Source organism: Anomalospiza imberbis, chromosome 8, assembly GCF_031753505.1.
Source record: "Anomalospiza imberbis isolate Cuckoo-Finch-1a 21T00152 chromosome 8, ASM3175350v1, whole genome shotgun sequence".
Taxonomy (NCBI): Eukaryota; Metazoa; Chordata; class Aves; order Passeriformes; family Viduidae; genus Anomalospiza; species Anomalospiza imberbis.
In genome coordinates, this window is record NC_089688.1 from 6,368,375 (window position 1) to 6,386,040 (window position 17,666).

The 17,666-nt window shown below is 41.0% G+C and overlaps 1 protein-coding gene and 2 long non-coding RNA genes across 15 annotated transcripts in view; 1 reads left to right on the forward strand and 2 right to left on the reverse strand.

Moving 5' to 3' along the window:
* LOC137477849 (uncharacterized) overlaps nucleotides 1–17,100 on the reverse strand; it is a 173,416-nt gene extending 156,316 nt beyond the window's left edge. For 3 of the 13 annotated variants that reach the window (XR_011001217.1, XR_011001225.1, XR_011001224.1), the window contains exons 1-2: nucleotides 16,660–17,098; nucleotides 14,509–14,582 (exon numbers count right to left, since the gene is read on the reverse strand). This is a non-coding gene — a long non-coding RNA (uncharacterized lncRNA). Of the gene's footprint in view, nucleotides 1–14,508; nucleotides 14,583–16,659 lie in introns of all 13 variants that reach the window. The other 10 variants (XR_011001221.1, XR_011001222.1, XR_011001220.1 and 7 more) reach the window with 8 other exon arrangements.
* On the reverse strand, nucleotides 1,548–2,683 carry LOC137477850 (uncharacterized). Its single transcript, XR_011001228.1, has 2 exons — nucleotides 1,807–2,683; nucleotides 1,548–1,724 (listed from the first exon to the last, which is right to left on the reverse strand). It is a non-coding gene; the product is annotated as an uncharacterized lncRNA (long non-coding RNA).
* A 106-nt stretch (nucleotides 17,101–17,206) lies between the features above and the next one.
* RHOBTB1 (Rho related BTB domain containing 1) overlaps nucleotides 17,207–17,666 on the forward strand; it is a 49,532-nt gene continuing 49,072 nt past the window's right edge. The window contains exon 1 of the mRNA XM_068197108.1: nucleotides 17,207–17,309. The gene's annotated coding sequence lies outside the window, so the exon portion shown is untranslated. The remainder of the gene's footprint in view (nucleotides 17,310–17,666) is intronic.

Here is a 17,666-nt window from a genome sequence, read left to right on the forward strand (position 1 = left end):
ATTTTCTCAATTTCGGTAGTTAGGGTACTGCCAGAGTAGAAAGAGAACTGTGCTCAACTTTCTGTCAGGTAATGTAAGCACAGAGGAGGAGGTGATTTATCCCACTCCTCATGTCCTCATCCTGAAAGCAGAATTCCAAACTGTCTACCAGGCCTTGCAAAACACAGGAGCAGACATGAAAAATCTGCTTCATCAGCTATTGTCAGTCTCTTTCAGAGAAATACAGCCAGAAATATTTGGTTCATGGGCTACTTCATACTCTTTCCTCTAGTCCTGTGGGGTAAACAGCACATCTTGGGAAGACCTGCTGTGGAAATAGAAGTGAAATTTAGAAAATTCACAGGAGTAAGGAACAAATTTTCTGTCACTGAAGCATTATGAGGCGTCTGGACTGGACAACCTGGACCCTATGCAAAGTAAACTCCATAGAGGTAGATTCACTCTTTTACTATTTGTAACTCAAAGATGATATGGTAGTCAGAAATAATCATTATACTGCAAAATGGAATTATCCTCTTCCTTTCTTAAGGTGTTATGCTAATCACTGAGATACATGACCCTTGCTCCTTTCAGTATAATTCAGTGCATGAATTATGGAAATGGCTTGTTCATAGTTATGAGTACCATAACAAGAAACTGTTACCATAACAAGAAACTGTTACCATAACAAGTAACTGTCTTATATTTCATTTCATTTTCACTGGCAAGCCCTAAAACCTTGGGTCTACAGATTTAATGGAACAATATTTTTTTCATCCAGTGATTGTACCAGTAAATAGAGACACAGTTACTATCTAATGAGTTTCTTATCAGAACATTCAGGAACTGATCCACACCACTCTTACATATTTCTCATTATTCCCTATAGTGTAAGGTACTGTGCTATTATTTGGTAATTTGCAACATGCTGGTAGTTTTCCAGCTTCTGCATATGCCTTCCATAAACATGATGTAACAGGTATCTACAGAAGGACAAGAATGTCAGAGCACCAAAAAAAGATGCAATAAAATGGAAGATGGGATGTGAAAAACACCTCTCAAGGTGAAATAGGCATTACATGCAGATTTTGATCACTAGAGAATGAAGCTAGGCTAAACCCAGTGACACTGCAAGCTAGTTAGCATACCCCATGCAGAGAAACATTGTTTTATAGACTGGCTTATGATTAATAACACTCCAGGAATGGTACACTCCAGCTGACATGCACAACTCCAGCTTAAAAGATTACCTTTTTTTTCCCCAGTCATCATTAGAGTAAAAGTTTATGTTAGTCAAGCTAGAAAAAAGGAAAGATGATTTGTTTTAAGGGAAAAAACTTCTAGCACAATGAATGTTTAAGAATGTTTCAGTTTTCTGTATTTGATCTACATGACTGGTTTATAAACTGCTTTTAAAACTGACAAACAAACCTTGTCAGAGAATAATACAACACACCACTAAGCTGTAGAAAATGATTTCCCTTAGGGTTTGGTTTTGCCATGTGTCCAGAAAAAAACAAATAAAAACATGTCCTTGCTAAAATAAAGCAGTTTTTCAAAATTCAGCATCCTTTCCATACACAAAGGTTTTATTTTTTGTAGCAAGGGTTTGCTGTCTTGTTGGTTTATGTGCAGCCATATGCTTTCAATAAATGTCAGCAAGAACAGAGCAACTTCAGCAGACTCCTCGGAGAGTGTTTCACCTGGCTGTATAACAGCTGCATTTCCGTGAAAGCTGAGAAGCCCTAGGTTTATGATTAACAATTTAATGTTAGTTACATCATGGGAGAGGCACCTTGTGCAATCTTCTTACATAATTTACTGTACACAGTATTCATTCCAACATGAGTTATAAGTCATCCATGAGTAAGTCCTGAAGAATTAGAAGAAGCTGTAAGCAATATGCAGGAAAACCTGACAACAATGAGCATTTGTGATTCGATAATGACTTGGTATTAACCTTTACATTTTGGGTTTTCAACTGCTATGTGTAATCATCAGAAACCTCCAGATTGATGTAATCTCACATTCCCAAGTTGTAAATGGGCTTTTCAACCATTTTTTTTCCAAACTGCTTTCTTGTTAGTGCTTGCTGCAGAAAATTACTATGAAAGTATTAATATCTTTGGATGGCAGAAAAATGAATTTCTGACAAAGCTGGTGTTCTGCATAATCATGATCACCATCACTTTATATGTGTGAATGATCTCATTAGACTCTTATCTTATTCTCACTCAACTGGGACTACTCTTATATATGTCAGGTTGCTAATGCATTTGGATGATTGAAGATTTCATTGAAACTAGTAGTTTGCAGTGACATTCATAATACTGCAGCTACTTCCTAAGCATACCAGCAACAGTGGACACTTCATGAAGCTTAGTGTACAGGAACAGTACAAACAGAGATAGACAAAAGAAAAAAATTCCCCATTGTAGGAGTTGTGTCAGAGGGCCTCTGAATAGAGGGTTGTTTACGAACTGAGGGAGAATGATCCACACTTGAGGAATGTGATTGCAAGACACAAATGTTTGCTATCACAAATGAAGCCAGTAAATGTACCATTCAGTAAATATGGGCACCACTAATAAAAGTGCAAAGATTTATCAGTCACTTCCTTTGAAAGCACTGAAAAATTCTCACATTCCCTCCCACATGTGGAGGACACACTCCTACAGCCACTTCCACTCAAAGGCCTGCAAATTTTTTTGCTGCTAGGTTTTGATACACTTTGAATTACAAATGTGACAGAAGTAGGTGCTTTCTTTCTCTATATCTGCTTACAAAGGTGAATTACACATAACAGTATCATAACTGCATTATATGCCTACTATATATAATGTATTCAACATTACCCTATAGCAGAGAAAGGCAATCTTTCCATTTAAAACCTGCAGGCAGAATCTAAGTATTAGTGCAGTTTCTAAATAGATCTGTTGTGCCCTCTTCATCCATGAAGTGCTTAATTCAAACATCTCTTTTCACACCAAATTTATCAGACCCCAGGGATCCCTTTGGCATCAGGAATCCTAGCTCAATAAAGCAATCAAATGGAATGTAAGAACTGAATTACTTATCAATTTGTTCTCTGGTATGCTCAAAACACCCTGAAGTCTGCTGAATTTGACTGAGTGGTCTATGTTGTAGAGAAAGAATTCTCAGAGGTCATGGAGATGCCAGCATAGCTTCTTTCACCATCTCCTCCAATGGGCCTCTTCTGTAGCAAGAGGCACAGCTAGGAGCAGAGAGTGTGCACTCCCTGCTGGGCACAGATCCCAAGGCCCATGGCTGTTACCACTGCGCTGGTGACACTGGGACAGGCACAGCTCTGCAGCCACAGAGTGGAGCTTTCTGCCAGCTGCAGCCAGACTCTGGACTGCCCTGCTGCAATGTTTGTGCAAGCTGCCAAACAGCCAGTTCGCCTTTATACTCAGTCAATATTAATTGTGGCAGGTGGGATTGTCAGGAATGACTTACGGCACACCTGCACAGACAGAGTGCAGTGATTGAAATCAGCACACAAAAAGGTGGCATTGCAGGTGCTTTTTTCCAGGAAGCTCCGGATTCTCTGTGTATGGATCTATTTTTCTTTTACATAATTACTTCAAATATAGATTTTTGGAAGAAATTGTGACATACTGCAGCTACACACTGTGTTTCACAAAACCCAGATTCTGATCTGATAATTTTGCTCAGTTTTCCACTGCCTGTTCACTAACCTATGTCTTTCCATATCATTTCTCTTAAAGGCTTTAATGCATTTGTGATCTTACAGTATGTCTATTTCTACATAACAGTGTAGGTAGTAGAACCTCAAATGAGTACAGCAGGAGATTCCATACAGGCATACATATAACACTTATGTACATCTGCAAATGGCAGAACCAGGCATAGAAGATAAGCCCTAAGAACCCCAGCCAGGAATTAGTGATTGTATCAGCATCAAGGGATCACACAGCCAGGCTCTGTGGTGGAGGAACACCATATGACCACATTAAATGTTCTTCTTTGAAATGGCCTGTTCACTATGGCAGTGGTAGAAAATGGTCATCTTCACTTCTAACAGAATTAGATGCAAGACCTGCATCTCAAGGAAATGCTATGTTCTTAGTCTGGCATTCCTGTTTCCAGTGGATCCCAAAGGCCATATTTTATTGGAATAGGACTATATTTCACTTGTTCTGCTCCTGGGCTCAAAGTCATTTGCTATTTTGCATAAAAATGGCCTTTGTCAGTCTGAACAACTATACTTTAGTATCAATAATTAAGCAAGTGAGGAGAAGGCTACTACAGTACAAAACATGTATGTGTTCTATATATCTCCAGTACACCAAAGATATTTAATTAGCTTCATCCGTACTAATAATGCTGAGAAAAAAGTAAGGTTGATAAGAGATCTCCACAGACACAAGTACTTTCTGACCTACTACTGCAAGAGTTCCCTTCCTCATTATTTTGAATTAGGTTCTTTATATTATATTAATTATAACAGGTAATGTTATTTCTGTCCAAGCTCACGAAGTATCAAATGTGTAAGAGAGGAAATTACATGCTGTTTTATAGAGTACCACTTGGAAAAATCTTATTTGATGTGTAATTTCAAGATTATGGAGTCAACTTGCCATGTTCATTCTGGATTCGTAAGCATTGCCATAGGTTTCATTAATGTGGTTGTGTATTTTAATATAGAATAGAACAATAATGTAGCAGCACTGCCTGAGAGAGATTCAAGACTTAACTATAAATTCATGATAAGGAAATTCCCCATGGTGCAATGTGAGGTCACCTGGGCTGAGTAAAGATAACAGCCAGGACTATGTAGAGCCTTATTTTGGGATGTTAAATTTGACACATCATAAAAGCTTGGGGTTTCAAAGGATCCACTTGGGGATTCAAAGTGATCCACTGTTTTCAGAAAGAAGGTAGCTTGAGTGCCACCAAAAGCAATGAGCCAGTAAATCTTGGAAAATATACGCTTTATTCCAAGAAGAAAAATTGTTTAAGGACAAATGTCCTTTTTCCATTTTGCATTAGGCACTTGAAAACCCCGCCAGCATATGCAAAGCTTATGTGATTTAATGATTGTATGAGAAGAGGCAGCTGTAAGGAAACTGATTGCTATGAAATCCTAAAGTAAATTTTTCATAAAATACCTTTATTAGTAGGTGGAAATTTCTGTATTTAGAGGACACTCTCCCTTGCTGCGTCCATTGAAGTAGACAGAACTCTTCATAAATCTGCCTTAAAATCACGAAATAACAACAGCTACAGTACATGTCACAAGACCTACACAGAGTAGAATACTGTCATTCCCCTAGTTAGTTTATATGTCCTTTCTGCTGTGCTGTGCCTAGTTATCATGTTCAACTAAATAAAATAAATGTAATCAAAGACTTCCTCTGTGATGGTGCTAAAAAGGTAAGTGGTTTACTGGAGGGTGGGGAGGGGCAGGGCAGGTTGAGGGGTACAAGCCACTCTACCATCTTTCTATGATAAACTGTATTTACATTTCCCCAGTGTCTGGTGTGCAGTGACCTTGAAGCATGACTGTTGTCACAGTAACTGTGTCAGGTGTGACAGCAGAGGTACTCAGATAGCTGCACTCACTGCTGCAGCAAGCTAGAAAGCAAAGGAGGGCATAGGCCATACTTCACTTTTAAGAGGATAATATACGTGATGATACATCACTTTGGGTCCATGCCTTTATTTTGTACCTCTTACTCCCTGTACAGAAGTGTAAAACTGCTTAGGAGTGCATTGTCATCCACAGCTGCCTCTGTCTCTGTGTCCTACCTCTCCTTTTAAATCCCTCCTTGTATCCCTTCAAAGGCCTATGGAAATATGAAGTTTCACGCCTCCTCTATTAACACCCTCCACTACCTCTTTTCCCTCAGAAAGACTTTTTCCCAATCAAGTATACATTTGTAAACATAATGGCAAGAATATGAAATCTGTGCTAACCATTAGGAAGCTACCAATATGCTGAGAGCACTTCACTGAAACAGTAGCTGGAAAAGATTGCAAAGGGATTTTCTGTCTCTCAGGTTAAGGTTTAAACTAATTTCTTTTAGCTACTGTACAAAGATACCTGTGTGGATACCATTGCTAGAACTGGCCCATTAAACCCTGAGCTCCATGCTGAACTGAATCTCCCTTCGAATCTTCCTTGGACTATCTAAACATTGGCTTCCTTGTGTATTTATGAAGATAAAAATATTTGATGCATTTCAGCATCTTACCAGATAGCACAAAATGCATAAAGCAAATACATTTGGCTCTTCTGTGACCATGCAAAGAAACAGTCACTGTTTCATAGGATACAGCCATGGTCCTGGCTCCCTTCCCCTCTGCCTTCCACCTCAAGAAGAATGGGAACAGGGGGATTCTGGACTGCAGCCCTTTTCTCTGTGTTCCAGAACATTTGAGCAAGCAGTCAGCACATCCTCATACCTGCCAGAGACCCAGCTGCAGCCAAGAATTAAAGACCAGCTATATTTTTTTTCTTTCAATGCAACGTTTGAAAACATTCAAGAGCCTCCTCTTCATCTTCCTCCGCCCTTTTTTCTCCCCATGACTGTCAACTCTTTTGACTGAATATCATATCACTGGGATTGATTGCACAAGAGTCACCTGAATGCCAGTCACAATGTTTAACCTTCCATTCACCTGCATGCTCTGAGACATATGATCTTCTTCAAACACTCACCCTATGATTTACAGGTCAGGAAAAAGTGAACATTGAGGCAGCTAAGTACAGGGCTTAAAATAAACTAAAATTAAATGTTTCATATATGCAACATTGCTAAATAGTAAAGTCCTTGTTTATGATACACCTTATTTTACCTTCAACCCACAGTGACTTTATCACACTTCATTTGTAAACTCTGGGCATAAATTCTCACAAACCCAATGTATTTCATTTATTCATATTGGTAAATCTTTCCTTAAGAAAGTTGTCCTGCTAAATCTTTTAGGGCTGAGACAATGCCTGCAATTGTGCATTAGCTGACAAAAAAGCCTTAAGAACAGGCCAGTATTTTACACGGAACATAGACAGGAAATCAGCACCACACATTTCCAGGAAGGCTATACTGTTTCAGTACCAAAAGCAATGTAACTCCATTGGCCCAAGACAGCACTTGAGCTAATGGCAAATGGAGCCTATGGCAGTAACCTTATTAATACCTAAACTACTTGGCAGGCAGCTGCTGCTGCATTCTAAGAGGGGACAGAAGGAAAAAAAAGACAGGCTTTATCCCAGATGCCCAAATCCATTACGCAGCAGAGAATTAAGACACAGTGTATTTCACAGAAAACCAGGCTAGTAAGAAAAAAAAATCCTTAATGAACAATCACTCTTATGGCTTGACAATTTCTTTATATGCACATACCTAGACCTACCCAAATATCTCACCATTTCAGCCTATGACAACTGTTGAGTAACGTTTAGCCATGGTGCAGACACTATTAGATCCCCAGAAGATGCAAACATGAAATTGTACCTTCCCCAGCTCTGCTACTCGCAGATCTATTTGTAATCCAAGAGAAATAAACTAGACAAGGTATCCTGGCAGATCCACCAAAGTTGTCACTGACGCTCTCCCTCAGTAGCCTTCTAGTTTCAAAAATTACAGTTCTCTTCTCCAGGTGCTGGATATAGCAACTACTGAAGACATCGAGTTTATCAAGGAGAGTCATTCCAGACAAAAGATTCCCAAAATCCAGAATTTATCAGATTTATACCAATTTGTGCCATGGGATTTTTCACTTTCATTGCTTTATTCTGCCACTAAAAAGTAGATATTAATCCCTTTTATTCTCACTATCCAGGCAGCAGTGTCTTTGCTTTTATTTCCTGTCAGGATCAAATATCAATGAAAATATATTGAGAGTGCTTGAAAGCTCAGAAATACAGCCTAAGAACTAAAATATTTTCAGATGAATGCATGTGCTCTGTGAATAAAATTTTGCAGTCACCAATCACAAATTGCTATTTACTTCTCTAATGGCCCAGACTAATACCAAAATACAAATGCCCTTGCCAGGTAATTCAGTAAGTCAGTCATGTCACTAAGGCTACAGCTTTTTTTTTTTTTTTTTTTTTTTTTTTTTTTTTTTTTTTTTTTGCCTCACAGATCAACTTTGGACTAAGAAAAGATGAAGTCATCTATTTTCCACAAAACAAATCCAAAGTTTAAAAATAACCTGGCTTTTAACTATAGATTTTGTCAAGTTTTTCCACTTTATTTTCTATTATTGGGAGCCACAATATGTAACAGTACAAGTGCTGTGACAAACAGATGACAGGACAGATTACCATATTATCTTTTAAAAGCCAAAATAGATTCAGGGTTAGAAAGAAAGGAAATTTCTATAGTCTGAAGTATTGACACTGATTTCCTATTCCTGCCTTACTTGCCAGGCTAGGACCTTGCAACTGCTTTGCTACCAGTAACAGGTCTCTGACCTGCTGATGAAATGAGGTGAATCTCAAAATGAGACCCTGCAGAAGCACTGCTTGTCTGTACTAAGCAGGGAAAGTGTGTATCACTGCAAGTTCAAATCCCTTTCCCTAGAACTGAATCTTGATGCCCTGTAGATGCTGCTGGTGATTGTAGCACCAGAGATGCCTGGTCCTTGAAGCCTGGAATCTGACTGTGTTGAAGATTTACTGGCAGCCTTAAAAGCCCTTTGGCTCTGTGACTCAGTTTATTTAGGGACCTTAGGATAACTGATATCTATGCAGATAATTTGTAACAGTTTCTCGTGGCAACTCTAGGTGCTGCCATCTAAACTGGTAGGATGCTTCTTTTAGGTTTCTCAGCACAGGAAAAATGTGGACGTGCTAGAGTGGGTCCAGAAAAGGGCCACAAAAATAATCAGAAGGATGGAACACCTCTGCTATGAGGAAATGCTGAGGCAGTTGTTGTTGTTTGGTCCGGAGAAGAAATGGTTTTGGGGAGACCCTATTGTAGCTTTTAGAAATTTAAATGGGACTTATAAGAAAAATAGGGAGAAACATTTTAGTAGGATTTGTACAATAGGACAAGGGGTAATGTTTTTAAACAAAAAGAGGGAAGATTTGGACTAGATACAAGGAAGATATATTTTACAATGAGGGTGGTCAAATGCTGCCACAGGTGATGGATGCCTCGTCTCTGAAACCGTTCATGGTCAGGCTGGACAGAGCTCTGAACATCCTAATCTATTTGAAGATGTCTCTACTCACTGCAGGTGGGTTGCAACTTTAAAGGTCACTTCTAACACAAACTATGCTATGATTCTATTATTTTGCTATTTCAGCATTTCTGCCCAGATTTAATTCTTTCTTTTCCCCTGTATCTTCTCTGGATTGGTTAGTGTACATTCCCAACTGCATAAAATGATGCACACTTGTGTTGAGAGGCACAAACATCCATTTATGGTTTTTTATGCCAATGGATGGGGTTAACCCTTGTCACCACAGGCCCCTAGTCAGGTAATAATTAGCATTGACTCTATGATTGCAGAAGGCTGATCAATTGCCTTATTATATCATCCTATACTATATTATACAATTCTTATTACGAAACTCAGTAACTCTTACAGGCAGTCTGATACAGCTTGGCCCTAATTGGTCAATCAATCTAAACACCATCCAGTGTCCAATTAAGAAATCACCCTTTGGTAAACAAACCTCTATGACACATTCTACATGTGCACAACAGCAGGTGCAACAAGTGGAGATAAGAATTGTTTCTCATTCCTTTCTCTGATCTTCCCACAGTCTTCTCTGGGAAAATCTATGCCTGCTCTCTGTGGCCAGAGAGCTGCTGCCACAAACCCTAAACACTGAAAAATGCCAGGCTACAAAGACTGAGTCACATCACAGCCAGTGTTCTGCATCTTCAGAACGTGAAAATACAGCCAAGAACTCTTTATGGAAGTTGTCAAGTTTTCAAAACTCCTATTCTTCACAATAGACTCTAACTGAAGGGGCAAAAAATACTTAGACATTTATCACTAAATTTATAGAATTCCCTAAGTGGAAAACAAAATAGTCCATAGTTCATGAACTATATAGAAATTCAAATACAGTAATTAAAAGTTCTTTGAATGATTTACATATGCTCTAAACATGTCATGGGCAAAGAAGTATTATCCGGTAAAGGCTTAAACAAACTATCAAATACTTGTAAAGATGTCTATCAGCTCTTTATAAAATTTTGAAAGCACCTGCTTAAGAGCAAGTAGTTCAAGCAACAAGTAACAATGTTGCCTACACCAACTGGTTTGCTCCTTTCTCAGGTTTCAAGACATTTGGATTTTCCTGAAATATTTCAAACTATGACTCTTCAAACACTCTAGTGTTTTCTCAAAGTTCTAGCAAAAAGAGCAATCAGTATCTAGAAACAGTGATGGATTGCTGATTTATCTTGTTAGAGACAATGAAAAATTTTCTTGAGTTTAGTGTCATTTGCACTCAGTCTGAAAAGAGTAAGCAATTGGTAACAAAGCATAGGACATTGCCAAAGTTTTCCGTATGTATTAAAATTGTCTTTACATTTTTCTTTTTTTGAGCTACAGGATCTAGTTATGTATGCAGAAGACAACTTTTCTGTGATTATCAAGATACATAGATTTTAAGCCCAAGTGAAGCTCTGCAAATTAAATACTAGTTTGGCATCATTTAATTAACTATTTCAAGTAAAATGTAAGTCTGAACATTTGAAAGCAATAGTCAGTATTCCCTTTATTTTTTCCTCATATTTTCACATTTTTCAAACTTTTTAATGTATTCATTTAAATGCATCGGGCATATTTTCAATGTCTCTTTGCTGGGAAATGCAGAGCAAATTTCCTCATGTAGTATACCACAATCTTTAAATGTAGAGGCAATACAAAAATCATAATTCTCTTTCTTGATCCTCTTTAACCCTCCAGTTTCACAAACAATTAAAATCCAGACCATTAGATCCAACATCTTGCTAGAACAAAGAAGTCAGAATCTGAATCCAGACACAAGGATTATTTAGTGACTGCCATTGTAGCAGACTTCTCTTATTTACAGTGAGAAAACTCTGGTCTCCACTAGTGATACACTGCAAGGTGATAATTCTTAACTTTTCTTAGGATCTTGTAAGCTAACAACAAAATACGGATTCCAAGTGTACATGGAACAAAGGAGAAGTTCTACTTGACAGTCAGGTCCTCTGTGGCTTTGTGCTGTGTTGATTTTGGCTTCTGATGAACCATGGCTCTTACAGCCCACAGCAGAGGGTAGCATATAAACCTGAGGTTTGCATTTGGGCCTTTTTAGCAGCAAAAAATTTTTGCTGAAAAGTTTTATATAAGCACTTACATTTTGTTTTAACTGATAAATGGGAGACAAAACAAAGAAGTGAAAACAGAAAGTAGATTAAACAGCATGCAAAAATACTACTTACAGTTAAATATCCTTTTATGGATAGCAGCCTATTACCAGGTCTAGAAAAACATGTTCACATGAGGTTCAAACACTCAACAACAAAGCATATTATTGTAACATATTGGACCAGCTTGAGAACTATTCAAATTGCCAATGTCTACATTTCAGATATAGGTGTGCATCCATTTTTGCAGGCATATCATAATCTGACCTATCTGACCTAGAAAGCACTGTTCTTCCTGTAGTTATACAGACTGGCTAGTTTTGGCCAAAGTCCCTTGGTACAGTAAGTGGTATTTGTGAGAACAGAAACAAGGCATTCTTTTACAGCTACCAGCGTTTGAACTGATGCATAAATCACCACAAAATGATATGCTTTTTGAGTGTGATGCTTGTGAGAGATTCCCACACACACTGCACAAGAGGAGTTTGGGCCTAGAGGATAAGGATTTGGAGGTGGTGTGCTCATTGTATCTTCCACACTGGTCCAGACTTCAAGATCAGGAGTGGAAACACACAAAACAATTTGACATTTGAATAGTGCTAAATCTAGGAAGGGAGATAAAATTATATCTTTTTTCTTGGAAACTCATGGTCACCAAAAGAATTTGTGCCAGCAAACAAGTAATTGGATTAAATCCAATACACATGTTCAGCAAAACACTGTTTAATTCACAGTGGGCCGGCTTTCGAGTTACAGCTGATCACAAATGCTTTCCAAGCAGAGTAAAACTGTGCTGTTCTAGTTTGGTAGCATTTCACATTTGCTGCATGGTGAAAGGTTATGGTGAAAGGGCATTGAGAACTAAGCCTACGTGGTGTCACAGGTCTTGGCTCGTTGTACAGAGGATTTGTTAGGAAAGCAGCTACGTTGGTGCAAATCCTCTGTATTGGCAGAGCAAACAACCACACACACTATGCAGTGTTGCAATCCATCTGGGTTTCAAGTGGGGATTAAATTCTGCAACTCAGGCTAGACAGGGCAACTATATAGCCACAAAAGCTTACCTTGCAGGAACACATAAATGGAGGGACTTAGCCACTTCTTCTTCCCCACAGCAAATTCATCCATGAGCTCTGTAGTCACATGTGTAGAAAAAGGATGGGAGAGGAGAGGGAGAGGGAGAGGAGGTGGGATGAGATAGGAATATTTTGGTCTGTTCTTGTACTGCCTTAGTTTTACATCTGAACATAAGGATGAATAAGCTTCAGACAGTTTAACACTCTACATTAGTTCATGATCTCTTTTTCCTGGATCAATTTTGTGTAATTATTAAGTCATGCAAGCTTTTCTTGATGAATTTTGTGCTTTACCAAAGACTAGTTCAGTGTGGCTAAACATATTCACTACATTTAATAAAACAGTGAAAATAAATGAGTGGAAAGGCTTGTCTTTATCCTTCTTCCATGGCATTGTTGTTCTTTCTAGTGTTCTTTGGAGTGTATTCTTCAAAGGCTTGTCCAAGCTAGTTATAAGCCTTTTTATTTAAAAAGAACAAACTGTATTAAGACATGATTTTGAGAAATGCCAGATAAACAGGAACTGTTCATCAAACCAGAGTTGATAAATGTTTATTTGTTTGAACCCCTAGAACTCAGGAGCTCTGCTGTCACTTCACTCCTGATATTTATGAGCCCAAAGTAATGGAAGATTCAAGCAGGTTTTCCAAGATTAGGAATGGATTCCCTCTATATTACTTTTGTACAATACAGACTTGACATTTCCACAACCTATTTCTCCTCAGGATAAAACATTTCACTGTTACAACAGTCTGCCAGTGAAATCTTTTCTCTCACACAGTTTCCAAGTCAGCATCTTTACCCAGATAAACCTTTGCCAGTCTTACGTAGGTTTGTCTAGTGTGAACACAATGTGATTCATGGTGGTGATTACTTCAGTATTTATAAGATTATTTTTATAACACTCTATAAGGATAAGATAAACCTCCACCAGAAGGTTCTAGTGGACCTGATGTTTTATTTGACTCTTGTTCTGCTCACAACTCTCACTGAACTATTTATAATGTTTTAGGTTTGGACTTGCCAAATCCTCATAGGGAAGAACTAAAACCTCTCACTCCTCTGATTTATTGTACTAAAGCTGTAATAAGGCCTTCTAAGAAAGGCTCTGAAAGCCCTCAGGAAGGCTCCTGACAGTGATTCTGATGTCTCTTAGGACAAAGAAGCAGACTTCAAAGCCCGTACGATCTTTGCCACACACAGATGTGGAGAACAGGAGCTCCACCTGCCCTAACACCAAATGACAGAGAATAGGAATGGAAGCCAGAGCTGGCCACAGCCTGCTGGGGACTGTGGGCAGAGCCAGAGAATACTCAGCAAGAGAATGCCACTGTCTGAAGCCTGTTCCAGACCAATGTGTCAGTAAAGTGATACAGTAAAGGGATACAGTCATAACCCTAAGACAATAGAGGATAAAACATTAGAAACATATCAATAAATTGTAGCATAATGAGCCATTGGCTTCCAACCCTGTCTGGAAAGCCTGGGACTTGCTCATCCCCATGTCCCATATGACCTCCTGTGTCACCACAGTTCACTTGGCAGAACTGAACACAGGAACACTCCCTGCTCCACCATAGCACAAAGATCTATGCTCGATTAACTGTCAGTGACTCCTATTGCTTCAAGGAACTGGTTGAAAACAGCTCAGAGAACTTCCAGAAAGCTCACAGTCTACCTCCATTCTGTAACATGTAGTGAGTGCTGAAGAGTACAAATGCACTTACTATCACAAAAGAGATTTTGTTTCATTTTTCTGCAGAAAAAAAATTACCTCTACCAAATCTTTTGTGCTTTAAGAACTCAGACATATAATGAAAGCCATGAGTCACCTGGAGCTACTCTAGTCAGACTAATGTAACTGCAGCTTGATAACGGTGTAGCAATGAAAAGACTCACAATCATAAACATTTTTGTCACCTCAATATCTTCTGAATGAGGAAAAATCACAGTCTTGACATCCTGACTGGTATCAGTTGGTCTTACGTCCTGGATTCAAGAGATATTGTAATAAAAGTTACAAAGCTGTCAGCCAACAATTATTCTTAACAGCAAATTTTATAAATTGTTTTGTCTTCCATTCCTGGAAGCCTAGAACTTACATAGCTTCTCCTTATCTATTCCATGTGCACTTTGAAAGATCATGGCACTCCATCTCTGCTTATAGATTCAACACCTGTAATTTTGCACAAAAGCAAGCACAATATTAAAAGCATAAATTAATTTTTCAAAAATCAATAAGGACTACAAATGAAATTTGTTGGAAAGAGAGCAAGTGTTCTGTGAAGATCATTAGCTTTCCATACTACTGCCTAATTAATTTAAGGCTGAAATTGAATTATCAAACCTTAAAGGGCAGATGATTTACTAAATACTTGCTTTTGTTTTCTGAATTAAACATACAATCTTAGTATCCAAGGCATAATTTTAATGTAATGAAAATATCCTACACCCAGTAACTATAGATCAGTGAAAAACCTGGAAATCCTGCCTTTACTGGTATGTGAAAGTAAGTAAATAAGACTACCCTCAGACTAGCAAAGTTTCCTCTCTGATACAGCTGAGAGGCTGCCTTGGGTCGGACTCAGTCTGGGATTAAATATGAGAATTCAATTACTAAAATTGTCAGTCACGGACCTTTCAAACAACCTAAATTCATTTTGAAGTGCTGAAGGAGATACATGAAACAGAATCAAGCCCTTCAGTGTTCACAAAACACAGCTGATTTAAAGCAAACTATATAACCTGTTGTGTGGGTGGACTTTTATCTTGTGGGTTTAGTTAGCAAAGCTAAAAATATTAGCCAATACCAGGTTGGAGGCTGTCCTCTGAACAGATGCAGATGATAACCCTTGTGAGCTCAGCTGTCTGCTCCAATTGCCTTGCAAATTATAGTGTGTTTCCAGCACAAATTACAGGAATTTAGACAGTTTGTTTGTACAGAGTGAAATTGCACAACTATACAATTCTGCACACAAATACTGTGGAATCATGTTGGAGGCTTCCTCGTTGGGGGTCTAAATATGAGTTACCAGGACTCTGTATAAATTCTTCCCAAATAAAATAATCCTTCCAATTCTGGGAAATAACTATGGCCTAGCAATCTTTCTTTGTCCTTAGTACCACATATGCAACAAGGTCATTATCTTTCAGTCACTTATTCTAAACTTTACATTTAGCCAAGCTGCTACCAGTTTCTGTCCACTTAATGAGGGCTTCACAATACCAGTGCCATTTATTTTATAGGCTCAGCTCCTGAAAACCTGCGATCATTCTCCCACATTTCTTTTACAAATGTAAAATAGAGTATGCTAGTGTTTGATAGGCTAAAGCTGGTTTATGTGCTGAAGGCAGTCTGTCCATCGCATCACAGAGCTCTACACAGGCTAATTCCCCCTGCTGCACAGTTCAGCATCCTGATACAAGCATGTATGTATATCGCACTATTCATACAGTATACAGCAGGTACATTTCAAGCCTTCATGACTCCACATGGAAGCTCATGAAATAAAAATCATCAAAAGAAGAAAGAAGATTCAATGAACCCTGCTTCTCTTTTGGTTTTCGTGATTTGGGGGCTAGGTTCATTAGTTCTGCACAGAATGCCTGATCTCTGCCATTGAGATAGGAGAGCAGTTTGGCTGCAAGCCCAGCCTGCCTCTCTACCTGCAATACTGCCAGCTCCTGCTGTCCTTAGGCCCTGTGTCTCAGCCCTTCCCCTTTCAGAAGGGCTGTGGTGTCAGAAACTCCCCGGGACCACCATTAAACATCACCGACGTGAAGCGCTGGCACAAGGGCTGACTGCCTGGCCCCCACAGTCCTCCCAAATCCCCCTCGACAGCACAGGATCACCCAGGCTGGAAAACTGAGTCCAAGACCCTGAGTAAGCAGAAAATTCCTTTAACAACAGACTACTGGGCCATTCGTCAAATTTACCTAAGCATTTCAGCAATACGTTCTACAGCCGTTTTAAATGCCTGACGGAGCTGGATTACTTACGGCGTCCCGCTATTGTTCTCTTTAAAGACTTAGTTTAGTGTATTATTGATAGAGAGGTCAGACACCCTGAGGGCAGTGTAAGTGGAAAGCATCCTGAGCGGAAAACAGGCTTAACGGTTTTTTTTTTTAGCTACGATTCAGCATTAAAGTTCTGTGTGGGGAAACTGAGAGGAGCAGCGCGGTAGGATTTACTCGTCAAACTCGTCAGCAATGCTAAACACAGGAGCATTCACAGTTCAGGGAGGCACACACACCTCGATCCACATCTCACCGTGCGGATGCTCGCACGGAGCAGGGAGGAGGCGGCTGGGGACCCCACCCTCCCGCGCACGGAGGTGATGCCATTGCGGCCGCTCCCCGCACGGGGCCTCGCAGGATTTCCTGCCTCCGCAGCCCCTCAATTCCTGGAAACGATCTCTCCCCAGGGCAGGAAGGGCGAGCGCACCGCCGCCGGCAGCCCCAGAGCCCCGTGAGGGGCGCGGCGACCCCCGGCCCCTCAGAGCCGAGCAGCGCGCGCGCGGCGGCGGCGGCGGGAAGCGCGCGCTGCTGTAACGGCCGCGGCAGCAGCGCCGCGTGCCGGGGCGCGCTCACGTGACGGCGCTGGCTGGCTGGGACGCGCGCGCCCGCTCCGCGCTGGGCACGGCACGGGGCACAGCGGCACGGCACGGCACGGGACACAGCGGCACGGCACGGGACACAGCGGCACGGGACGGGACACAGCGGCACGGGACGGGACACAGCGGCACGGCACGGCACGGCACGGCACGGCACGGCACGGGACACAGCGGCGCGGCACAGAGAACGGCAGAGCGGGACGGCACCGCAGCCGAGACACCGCACCCCCTCCGCACCCCGCTGAGCGCCACCTCTGTCCGGTCCCCAGCCGGTCCCGCTCCGCCCTCAGGTGAGACGCTGCGGCCCCGGCGGCCGGCGCGGGACGGGCGGACGCCGCCGCCGGTCGCTGTGGGTGACCCAGCGCGGCCGGACGCCGTGGGAAGCTGCGGCGGAGGAAGGAGCGGCGGGCGGCTGGGGCACCGCGGGGCTGGGACCGGCGGGCCGGGGCGCTCCCCGTTCCGGGCCAGCTCCTGACAGGAGCCCCCGGCTCCTGCCCCAGGACAGTCTCTGCACCTGCCCGCCTCGCCCCGATGTCCCGTTCCCTTCCGCGGTAAGGTCAGAAATGCTGACAGCTCACTTGGGTGTCAGGCGGTCCTGCTGCATCGCTCCTGGGCCATTCCATACCGTTAGACGCGTTCGCTGTTTC